Source organism: Rhincodon typus, chromosome 6, assembly GCF_021869965.1.
Source record: "Rhincodon typus isolate 14 chromosome 6, sRhiTyp1.1, whole genome shotgun sequence".
Taxonomy (NCBI): domain Eukaryota; kingdom Metazoa; phylum Chordata; class Chondrichthyes; order Orectolobiformes; family Rhincodontidae; genus Rhincodon; species Rhincodon typus.
Window position 1 is genome coordinate 59,218,506 of NC_063337.1, and position 12,446 is coordinate 59,230,951.

Here is a 12,446-nt window from a genome sequence, read left to right on the forward strand (position 1 = left end):
ATTCAAAATCAGGTTAGAGACGGCGCAGACCGCTCAATCTTTGCAGACACGTACCTTCTGGAGCCTCTGAGATTCAAAACCGACCAGACCGCAAGTCAGCATCGTGTCATGCTGCCGTTTAACTGCTCGCACCTTTTCCCTTCATTTTTCCCATCTTTGCAATCCGATTCATTCTCAATTACATTAAAGAAAGGGTTTAAAATTTGTGTCCCTTCTCCGCTTCACGCACGATATCATGGACAGATTAGATTTTAGAAACTGCAGGATGAGTCAATGAGATAAATAAACCAAATTTTAACATCAGGCTTTAAAAATTGCACCTAAACATCTTGTTTGCTATTTATGAAATGAGATTGGCATTATGCATGTATGTAAAACAGCTTCTGATTGAATTAGATTTCCGTCTCACTGTAGATGAAAAGATGTGATTTCAATAAATCAATAGAAGAACTCGCGTATGTTTCTTCTTTTATTATGAAAATTATGCTAAAATTAAACAATAATGATTTGAGAATTGATCCAATGTTAAACTTTGGGCGCCATCTAACGATGATAATCCATATTTCAGCATCTAACCAAGGTAACAAAAGATAACAAAGTTTAACAATAATAAAAACCGAAAGAACTGCGGATGCTGTGAATCAGGAACAAAAACAAAGTTGCTGGAAAAGCTCAGCAGGTCTGGCAGCATCTGTGAAGGAAAAAACAGAGTTAACGTTTCGGGTCCGGTGACCCTTCCTCAGAATTTTAACAATGATAACGCGTCTTCTTACTCCAGCTGGTGATGGGTACAGCTCAGTTTCATCCGACAATGTTAATAGTGACCCTAAACAAGCCCGAAATAAACAAGTTGTTCAGTTAAGCTCCAAATAGTAACTATATTAAAATGTGGAAGAAGTGCTTTAATAACAACCGTCTAACTTCCGACCGAAAGGCGACGATCACCGACATCAAGATGTGAGGGTCAAACAGACCATTTACCATGCGACTTTTAAAAAAACAACATTGTGCGAAAGCGAGGATCATCTGTTTTAGTTTTTCTTTCAAAATAAAGTGCCAATGTAATCAACTTGTAAAACTTTACTAGAACCTGAAAATCGCAACTACATATTTGAATTATGAGCATTAAAAGGTTATATGTGTGGAACGCAGTTTGTCCATGTCAATTTCATGTGGTTTGGCCGATTTGCTAAAATTTAGACTAACATTCCTAATCTATTTGAAAATGAAACCAATTTCCATTCTCTAAATAAATGTAATGGATTTCGAATCAAGACCGTACTATTTTCATCATAATCTCACTTCGTTTGTGTAGTATCTTAATGTAGACCCAAATAATGGTCAACGTGAGACAACAAGGTGCAGAGCTGGATGAGCTCCTCTGATGCTGCTTGGCCTGCTGTATTCATCCAGCTCTGCACCTTGTTGTCTCGGAATCTCCAGCATCTGCAGTTCCTACTATTTCTAATGGTCAACGTGGACCTGTTGCCGCTGTTAATATAGGTAACAAATTTCCTCTCTTGCCATTAAAGTATATTTCCGAATATATTCGATTCACAGCACCAAAGAAAATCTTAAACGCCAGCATACATCCCCATGTATCGGCCTTTTAATCTGCGCAGTTATTTCTATAATTGATTAAAACAACAACTTGAGACGTGAATAAAATAACACTGCCGGACACTTTTTTTTATGAGTCCACAGCAGAGAATTCTCAGCTATGCTCCTGCACATCTTAGAAGTTAATGGTTGCATTAATGCTGCAAATAGAGCATAAACAATCTTACCCTGCCACAAGGAATATATAAAAGCGAAGGATTACAACCAATACTTTGGTATTTTAAAGTGTGTATGTTAATATTCGGAGACGATATTTAAGCGACCCTTTCACAAGGAACTAACTTGATCCGAATTAAAACAAGAAAGTGAAGATCTTGCCGATATTTACCACATTGAGGATTTTCTTGGAGTTAAAACAGCAGGGACACACGCAGATTCTAATCGATTCTAATGTTGATTATTTGCTTGGGCGTTTCAAGAAATTTATCTTGATTTGTAAGACGAAATAATGATTGTTCCCAAAGATTCTTATCTATGTGCCTTAATGGATATTGAGTTTTTCCAACGTGAATGCGCTCCATTTGATTTATAAAATGAACAATTTCTAATTGTTTATTCAAATACTTTCATTAGGTGATAACCTCCATTGGAATCGATCGTTTTATACTTCACGAAACCAACATATCGTGATATGTAGGATTAATTATCGTGCATTTACATTAGAAAACACTTGATACCGATTTCGATTTACATGACCGAGTTTCATCGCCTTAATTCAAATATTAGGCAGCACATCCTGCCTCTCGAATTTAAAACACTTGGTAGATGGTACTTGCAAAATTACATTACTTTATTGTTCATACTACTTGTAAACAAGTATATTTGCTGTCAAATGCTGGAGATATGGAGAGTGGTTAAACACGAAATAATGGTTCGAGTTTTTGCCATAATTAATAGGTATGATAAATATATTTCCTGGCGAATTTGCTAATTATTCGCAAACTTACAAAGTCATTGGTTGGGTGTCTTTCACAGTAAACAAATGCCGTGTTACAAACGTACAGACACAAAGCAAGAAGACAAAGAAATCTGCTTTGACCACTAAATGATCTGATTCTACATATTATTTAAGTAGCAAGTAAATGACTAAGACTAAAAAAGAACTGAGTGCAAATGCTTAATCGTTGCTTAAATTTTGCCGTCAACTTTCCATATAATTATTGGTCATTATTCCTGTAACCTGCTGTGTGGAAATGAGAATCAACAACCCTTACCCATCTCATCACACCAGGCAATTAAACCATAGCTGATGCTACAAAGTGCACAACACCCACATGGGGACTTGTAAGGAGTCTTTACTGACACACAAACATAGATAACAAAAAGAGTTTGTATAATGCCTTCAATCTAATAAAATGCTCCAAAGCACTCCACAGGGGAGACATTAAAGAACAACCAACATAAGGAGTTACTCAGATAGCTGACCAAAATGTAGGTCAGAGAGATAGATCTCAAAGAATGTTTTAAAGGATGAGAGAAAGGCCCAGAGAGGGAAAAGAGGCTTCGGGATCATACAACTGAAGGCATAGCCACCAATGGCAGGCCAATTAATCTCTAGAAGAGCACAAGTCCAGAGCTGCAGTAACCCCATTCTGCAGGTATGTTGGTACAGATTACAGAGAGAACGGATGGGTGTTGGTGAGGCTGTAGAAGTTATTGAAAACAAGAGTGGAAGCTTCCAAAGAGTCAGAAGCTGATGCTCCCCAGCAAATGCAGGATAAATGGATGGGCAGATTTTCATGTGAGTTTGGATACACCTGCAAAAGTTTTAGATGAGTTCAAGTATATGAAGATATGGAAGTTGGGAGGACAGCCACGGAAGCATTGAAATAGTTATGTGCTAACAAAAACATAAAACTGGTTCTATTTGAGTGAGATTTGAAGATGCACAATGTCATAGATATGGAAGTAGGTTGTCTTTTGTTCTAAGCAGGTACAATATGTGTTTGAAAGCTAGACACAGAGTAAAGCTGGACACCAAGGTTACAAGCATTCTGGTTCAGCCTCAGATCATTAGTAGAAAATGGGATTGAGTTGCTGACTGGGGAATGCAGACTTCGGATTGAAAACCTAAAACAATAGCTTTGGTTTTCGCAACATTTAGTTGGAGAAAATGATTGCTCATCCAGGACTGAATATCGACCTAGTAAATCAAAGATAGATTGAGTGTTGAGGTGTGGTGGTGATAGAAATCTTGAGTTCAATGTAAACTTGAAACCTGATGAGTTTTCCAATGCTGTCACCGAGGATAGCATATAGAGGAAATAAATAATAAAAAGAGGAAGCAAAGGATACATTCTTGGCAGACTCTGAAATACAGAGCATGAGCAAGAAGAGAAGCCATTGCAGATGCTTCCCGGGGTGTAACTGGATGCATAAGAATGGAACTTGATGAGAACAGTCTCAACAAGCTGAATGATGGAAGAGTGCCAAGGACCTGGAGTAGGATGTTGTGCTTCATCCTGTTAAACAATGCATGCAGGTCAAGAAGGGAGTCAAAAGAGTAAGCATGGTCACCGTCACACGGGATGCCATTTGAATTTGATAAGTGTACTTTAAGTTCTTTACGACGATGGAAACCTGATTGAAGGGGTTCAGACATGGGATTTAGGAGAATATGAGCACGAATTAAGAGCCTGTATGTTACATGGATACATATATAAGATTGACATATTTTGCACACAGAAGGACGAACATTCGAACCAAAAAGTGCTATATCCAAAAGGCATACTATATAAGCACTGGCATGCAATGTTTTTCTCTTTCTCTGAGGTGCTTGTTTGAGCGGACATTTGGCCAACACACAAACACCGAGACGTGAGCGTACGGATAGAGGCAGAGAGATGGATATTCAGCCGCTTCATAGACAGAGGTACTGTCATCTAGAGTCAGGTGCGCGCACACATACACACACACACACACACATACACGGAGGCCAAACGTAAAGATCGTTACATACAGACAGAATAGTAGCGCGTCCAAGACTTGGGAACAATGAAAGCGGCCACGTACAGACACTTTCTCACAAATACACATTCCAACATTTTCGGTTAAAACCGTAAAATTTACAATGATGCTCGAATGAAATAGTAGAGACTCGCTGAACATCATTAAGTGCCGGAACTCTGAGCAGAAAATGCGGGAAACATCCTGCCAGTTAGACAGCGTCCGTGCAGGAAGGCGGTAAAATGATGGTTTCAGGTAACTGTCTCCACACATGCTGCCCGACCTGCTGAGCGTTTACAACATTATCTGTGATTTCTATTTTTAACCCGTGGAATCTCGGCTGAATAGTGAAAGAAGTGGACATTAGAAACAAAAGCAGCAGCTCGAGTACAGGCTGGTGACACTGATGGGATACTGTGTCTTTATTGCTGTAGAAGGTGACTCCTCACTCGTCTTTTGCTGTCGTAGCTCTTCCAGAATGCGTCTGCCCTAAAACAGTAGCGTTAGGAACTCGGATTCTAACATTAGGTCATTTTTAGTTGCTTTGGTATAAATTGTAGCAACATCGAGAGGACAATATTCTTTACGACATTGGAAAAAAAAGTGTTCATGTCTGTAGGCGATAGTCGCTTGGGATAACTAACACGTCTATGGTCATTTGCTAGTTTTGCGCTGAGTTGAAATTGAATTCCATTGAGTATTTTCCCTTTGGACTGAAAACATATACTGGAGCCATTGAAACAACCGCTCTGAACGAGCAGAAAGAGCGGGTATACAACGACAAGCCCAGATCACTATTCAATGGCTGCTGTTCCGACTTATCCAGACTTCGCGGGGCGACGGGCGACAAGAAAATCATTACTTGCATTCATCGTAGACAAATTTGTTAAAATATTATCCATCCACACCAGGGTGACTGATAGCTGCTCCTAAAGACTGAAAGCAACCGGAAGCCGTGTAGCGGGAGGCGTTTGTCTTTCATTGCGGCTTGGCAGTAAATTTCTGTCAATGTCCAATCTTCTGGGCTGCTACTTTTGACCAAAGGTATGCGCTTTAGACTGGAACCTTGCAAAGAGAAGGCTGACTTGCTCCCAGGCAGTATTTTGGCACATTGATTACAGTAACAGATTTCGGGTTTGATCTTGGAATTTCATAATGCATTTCATATTCTCGATCTTTGAAATAACAAAAAGCGCATGACTCCCCATTTCCTAAAAATGAAAAAAAAAGCCACAAGCAACAATACAAAAGACGAACAAAAGCTTGAAAGAACATACCGGTTTCCTTAAGGTGGTCCCTTCGGATAAGTCTGGTTGATCCAGCAGATTGTGTGAAGATTGCTCGCTCTCGAATTAGGACTATCTAATCTTCACCATGGCAACCAATAAATGCAACTGCAAAGATTGTGGTCAATTTGCTCCATTTATAGCGAATGTAATTGTGACTTGTATCGAAGACGTTATTGCATGCATACAATCAACTAATTAGATTCATTTGTTAGAAAAACACCATTGTGAGGGATTCCAACATGTTGAAGAATGTGGATCTTTCTCTACTTCATGTTGCCTTTGACTGAATGAGGAGAGAGTTTAAACTGCTGCTGAGGTTGGCAGATTGCGTGGAGAGGATTGCGTGTGCCAAATTAGAAAGGGATTGAATAGTTGGGGTTGTCTGTGTGAAACGGAATGAAGTAGGAGAGAGAGGAAAACCACGAGAAAAGACTAGTTAGATTTGTGTAGGATAAACGTTCAGTGTGTTCTGACGTTATGGCCATACCAGCAGATCACTACATGATAAGAACGTGAGACGAAACACACAAAACAGAAATGGTAATTGTTGATGTTTGTTAAATAGATTGTAAACCGGAGGCGGGGGATGGGTGGGGGGGAAGCAATTTATCGATGGAAGAGTACAGTCCTCCCGCATATTGCACAAGGGAAGTTCGTTACATAACAACGAACGATAACTGCAAATATGTCATCATAATTTACATTCTGAATCATTGTGTGTGGGGCAACCATTTCTGGAAAAATGCGCTTGATAAACATATGCGTGCTCAAAAACGTTGAGAGCATTGAGACCACCATAGCAGTATATGCACAGAAGTCAATTTAGCCTATTGCGTGTCTATTCATTCTCCTAAATGTTTTCGAATTAACCTGTTCAGAGATGTAATGACACGCCTCTGGAACAGGTGGGACTTGATCTTCTGCTTCAGAGGTCGGGAGACCACCACTGAACCATGAGGGCCCCGTTGATTCTTCTAGGAAATCCAAAACTAACAAATATTTTTAATGATCTCTACTTCAAAACTTGAAAATTTGGTTAAATATATTTTTTAAAGTCTCCAGATTATCATTTTATATTCCATTGGACAATTGTCCAATGTATCCTCCATGCGACCAACCCTATCATTTATTCAAGAAATCCTAGACATTTCGCAACCTTGTCTAACATGGCGACTGACCCCATTAATCACCCTTCCCTAGTGATCTAAGAACCCCACTGAAAAACTCTGCCTACTCCTGACCTGATGACCCTTCCCTGACCAGGCTTACTCCCCACAGACCATGCTACTAATCCCCTTTGACGGTCTCAACTGTCCCTATCTGACTACTCCACAACCTGACCGTCCAAACTACCTCATGACATGACTACCCATATATTATTCCCTCATAAATTTACTAACCCACATACAGACTAGATATTTAAAAACTATCCTGAAGTATCCTCCCTTCTCCTGATTCTATTCTGCTTTAAATCAAGCTTCCAGCACTGTGTTACACATTTTTCTAAAAACTGAGATCAGAAGAAATTCATAATGGCATTACGGGTTGGGACAATCTTCATTAGCATGTACCAGTCAACTTTGTGTGGTTGTATCTGAGGTTAACAGTTATCTCAAGGGAGGAGAGCAGAAGAATAAGAGACTTAAGACTTGAAAGGGTAAATAGTTGCAGGGAGAAAAGTGTGTGTGTGTGTGTATGTAAAGTAATAGGATCTGGGACAGCGAGGAGTGAGAGAGAGAAGAACCGTGTCTGAGGAATGATAGTGGTGGTGGGGGTGTGGGGGAGAGAAGGGGGAGATCAGTCAAGGTAAGAAAGAAAATGAGAGGCCTAAAAAGGATGGCATCCACACGTGAGTCCATCTCAAGCTGTTGGCTGGCAGATTTCCCATATGCCTTTGATTCCAGCAAAAGCATTTCAGTTATCCCCACAGATAGTGATATCAGACAGTGTCCTTTACAATGCATAGAGCTGAGGGCCACCTGAGCCTGCAAGTTCAACATTGTTCTAAAGAGTGCGCAGAACAACATTGGATACTAACATGAACATTCAACGAGGAGTGAACAAAAAGTACGCATCACATTCTCATCTGCAATAAACAAAATGTCCTTAACTCCCCTGTAACTACCAATGCATACCAGGCATGCCAACACATGTTAGCTGTCTGACTAAACTAGTAGCAACAAATAGCAATGATAAAGATTAATAAAACAAAACCAATTAAATATTTACAAATGAAATTTAAATTTGAAATACACTTTCCACCTATGTGCGATGTTGGACCAGGAAGTTGTGGCTGTCTGTCCAGAAGGTTCTTTAATAGCCTGCCTACAGCTGCTACATTATCAGTTGATGGTGAGGTTCAGGAGTTTTTCCACTCCTGAAAATCTTTTCCTATTACATGATCGTACCTGTCTCCCATTCATTGTGCCAGCACTTTATATTTTAATTGTAATCATGTCAGAACAAGCAAAAAGTAAGCGATCAGAAGTGGGGGACTAAAAACACAAAGAGCTGTGATATCAAAAACAAAAAACAGAAATTGCTCAAAAAACTCAGCAGGACTGGCGGCATCTGTGGAGAGAGAACAGTTAATATTTTGAGCCCAGTGATCCTTCCTCAGAATCTTTCATAGCTGGGAAAGGTTGGCATAATGCTGGAGGTGGAGAGGGGTGGTGCGAGGAGTGAATGATAGGTAGAGATGGAGCCTAGAGAGACAGAGTGGGAGAGAGAACAGCAACTGGACAACAGAATAGGTAATGGTCAGTCTGGGAGAATGAATAGCTGCTAATGGGGACTCTCCCCATTTTTCTGCTTTCTCTCAACTGATGTTGCCAGACCTGCTGAGAGCAGAAATAGAGCCCACTTCAATGTTCTAGCATTGGGAATAGCATTCTGTAGTTAAAATTATGCCCTTAGAGTCTATTATTTGCAAACAGAGAAACCTCTGTCATTATCCCACAAGCATAACTAGATTGCACCTCCCTCTCACTAAAACAAATCTGAATTTCTGTTAGTTAAACCAAATGTTTACTCAGACAGATTTGAGTTAAAGTTACACATACTCCAGAGTTTGTCATAACACATCTGAACAGGTTGATTAAAAATATCTATCAACCATGGTGATGGTATAATGGTATTGTTACTGCACTAGTATTCCAGAAACTGGTTCAAATCACATCATAGCAGTTAGAGAGTTTGAATTTTTTAAAATCTGGAATTAGAAGTCTAATGATGACCATGAAGCAATTGTCAATTTTCATAGAAATAAATCTAGTTCACTTATGTCTTTTAAGGAAGGAAATCTGCAATCTTTAGCTGATCTGGCTTACATGTGAATCCAGAGACACAGCAATGTTGTTCGGCTCATATCTGCCCTCTGAAATAGTCTAGCTAGCCATTCAGTTGTATCAAATTGCTAAACTTTCTCAAAGGAATGAAACTGGATGGATCGCTTGACATGAACCTAGAGCACCAGAAATAATAGCAGCAAACTCAGTCTGTTGACTCTGCAAACTTTTCACTAGCATCTGGGGTCTAATGCAAAAATTTCGAGGCCTGTCTCAAGGAACAGTCAGGCAACAGTTTGACATGGAGATAATCATGGAATCATACCTCGCAGATAATGTCCCAGACACTACCATCACCATCCTTGAGTATGTGCTATCCCATGGCACAACAGACCCAGCAAATGTGGAGCATGGTTAGAAGGGGAGTTGCCCTTGGAGTCCTCACATTGACTCATGAAGTATCGTGGTATCGGCCTAATGTGGAAGTTCTAAAAAAGAGCCATCCTGGACTTTATATATTAACTCAGTTCCTCTCTCCACGAATGCTGCCAGAGTTACTGAGTTTCTTGTTTGTATTGTTCTAAGTTTAGATTTCCAGCATCTGTAGTATTTTGCTTTTATCTGAATGTTAAAAATTGCTGAATTACATCCTGTACACAAAAAGCAGGACAAATCAATCCTGGCCAGTTACTGACCCATCATCTACAGTTAGTTTTATTTGACCAGCATGGACACAATGGATCAAAGGACCTTTTTATATGCTATAGATCTCTTTGATTCTACTCTCGATCATCAATAAACTGATGGAAAGTGCTATCAAGAGTCCTATCAAGCCACACTTACTTAGCAATAACCTGCTCATTGAATAGAAACCAAATATTGTGGATGCTGGACATCTGAAACCAAAACAAAAAGTGTTGGAGAAACTCAGCAGATTTGGTGGCATCTGTGGGGACAAAAAGTACAGTTAACATTTCAAGCCTAGTGACCCTTCATCAGAACTAGTTAACACTGTTTTTCTTTCCATTTATGCTGTCAGACCTGCTGAGTTTCTCCAGTGTTTTGTTTTTGTTCCTACTCACTGATCCTCACTTTGGGTCCTGTCAGGGCCACATATCTCCAGACCTCTCTATAGTCTTGGTTCAATAATGGACAAAATATTTTAATTCCAGAGGTGACTGTTCTTGACATCAAGGCAGCATTTGACTGGGTGTGACATGAAGGAGCCCTAGCAAAAATACGGTAAATCAAAATAGGGAATCTCTCTCAATTGGTTGGAATTACACCAACACATGTAAAGATTATTGTAGTTGCTGGAGGTCAGTTATCATAGCTCCAGGAAATCTCTGCAAGTGTTCCTCAGGGTAGTGTCCTAGGTCCAATCATCTTCAGTTGCTTCATCAAGGATTAATCTTCCATCACAAAATCAGAAGAGGTGATGTTCACTGATGATTACATTATGTTTAGCACCCTTTACAACTCCTCAGATATTGAAGGAGTGGATGTTCAAATGCACCAACTTTTGGACAATATCCAGGCTTGGGTTGAAAAGTGGAAAATAATACTTGCATCATACATGTGCCAGATAAGAGAGAATCTAACCATCATCCCATGACACTCAATGACATTTCCATCCTGAATCCATACTAGCAACATCCTGGGGATTACCATTACCCAGAAACTGAACTGGACTACCCAAATAAATACTGTGCTTACAAAAGCAGGTCAGAGTCTAGGAGTATAGTAATGACTAACTCACCTCCTGTCTCTCCAGTGTCTGTCCATCATCTACAAGGCACAAGTCAGGAGTGTGCTGGAATACTCTTCATTTGCTCTATAACTGCAATTCCAACAAGAATCAAGAAGATTGACACCATCCAGTACAAAGCTGCCGTCTTGATTGACACAGCATCCATAAAAACTCACTCAGTAGCATAGTAGCAGCAGTGAGTAATATCTACTATCTACATCCACTGCAGAAATTCTCCAATCCTGGTTAAACAGCACTTTCCAAACTCAAAAGTACTATCTAGAAAGACCATGGGAAAAAAATTAATGAGGACACCACCAACTGCACATCCCTCTCCAAGCCACTCACTATCCTAACTAGGAACTTTAGCACCATCGTGTTATTTTCTCTGGGTCAAATTTCTGGAGCTCCCTTTCCTAACAGCATTTTACGTGTACCTACAGCAAATGGACTGCAGTGGTTCAAGAAGGTAGCTTGCCTGGATGATTGCAACTCCATCAGTACTCAAAAAGATTAATACCATCCAGGACAAAGAGATTTGCTTGATTGGCATCCTCCACCAGGTTTGACATTCGCTTCATCTATCACTGATGTTGATCAAACACACTGTTGTAATTGTATATGATTCACTGCAGTAACCCACCAAGGCTTCTCCAACAGCACCCTCTAAACTCACAAGCTTTTCTAGAAATAGGGTAATTATTGCAAAATAACAGGTCACCTTGTTAAGACAGAGTTAAGTAGATTTTGTTTCTCATAGAAAGTTGTCTTTAGAATTGTCTTCCTCAAAAGGTAGTCAAAGCAGAGATGTTCAATATTCTTGGGGCAGAGGCAGACAGGTTATTGATAAGCAAGGTTTACAATGGGGCTAGGAGGGAATGTGGCACAATCAAATCAGCCATAGTCTTATTAAATAGTAGAGCCAGCTCAAAGCACTGAGTGGTCTCTTCCTGCTCCTGATTGGTAATGTTTGTGTCACTGCTACAAACTTGATGAACAAGGGCAGTAGATGCATGGAAATATCACACCTGCAAGATCCCCAAGTCATACACTTCCCTGACTTGAAACTTTATAATAATTCTTTCGCCATCATTGGGTTAGAATACTGGAATTCCTATCTTAACAACACAGAATGTACCAAATAAAAACCATAAGAACTGTGGATGCCATAAATCAGGAGCAAAAACAGAAGTTGCTGGAAAAGATCAGCAGGTCTAGCAGCATCTGTGAAGAACAAAATCAGAGTTAACATTTCGGGTCCGGTGACCCTTCCTTAAGGGACCCGAAAGGTTAACTCTGATTTTTTTCTTCACTGAATGTACCAATCCCACATTGTTTATTTTGCCTTCTCAAGGCAATTAGGAGTGGGCAATATGTGCTAGTCTAGTCAGGAATGCCTACATCCTAACAATACACAAGCAAATTTTTTTTTATTTTCATTCATTCATTGGGTGAGCGTGTCACTAGCTAATTGCTTATTGTCCATCCCCAATTGTTCAGATGGCAGTTAATATTTAAAAGGCATCTGGATGGGCACTTGAATAGGAAAGGTTT